Here is a 456-nt window from a genome sequence, read left to right on the forward strand (position 1 = left end):
AGAGAAGAAATTTCAATATTTAATTAATGTTTATGCCTGTTTGTTTGTTTTTGAGTGGTCACATAATTAATTCTATGTGTGCTGATGTGGCACTATAGGATAAGCCCTGAACTGCTAACCAAGAGGTTGGTGGTTCAAATCTTACCAGCCATTCCTCAGAAATTGTATACAGGGTTGCTTTGGGTGGAAATGCCTTGACAGCACTTAACAAAAACAACTTCTGAATTACTCAGAAGTAAAACCAAATTTCATGATTTGATAAAAGTGGATGGAGACTAAATCAGTTAGCAAGCAAATCATATCTTGTATGCTAGTTTTTGTCAAAGACAAAATATTCCTCAGATAGACAGAGCTCAGTAATGTAAAAGACTGTGCTAAAGGTACAGCAAACAATGCATAGAAGTGCAGCTATTGACTAATGCTCTGGTAGCATAGGGGTTACGAATCGGGCTGCGA

The sequence above is a fragment of the Chrysochloris asiatica genome, unplaced genomic scaffold (genome assembly GCF_000296735.1).
Source record: "Chrysochloris asiatica unplaced genomic scaffold, ChrAsi1.0 scaffold00088, whole genome shotgun sequence".
Classification (NCBI taxonomy): Eukaryota; Metazoa; Chordata; class Mammalia; order Afrosoricida; family Chrysochloridae; genus Chrysochloris; species Chrysochloris asiatica.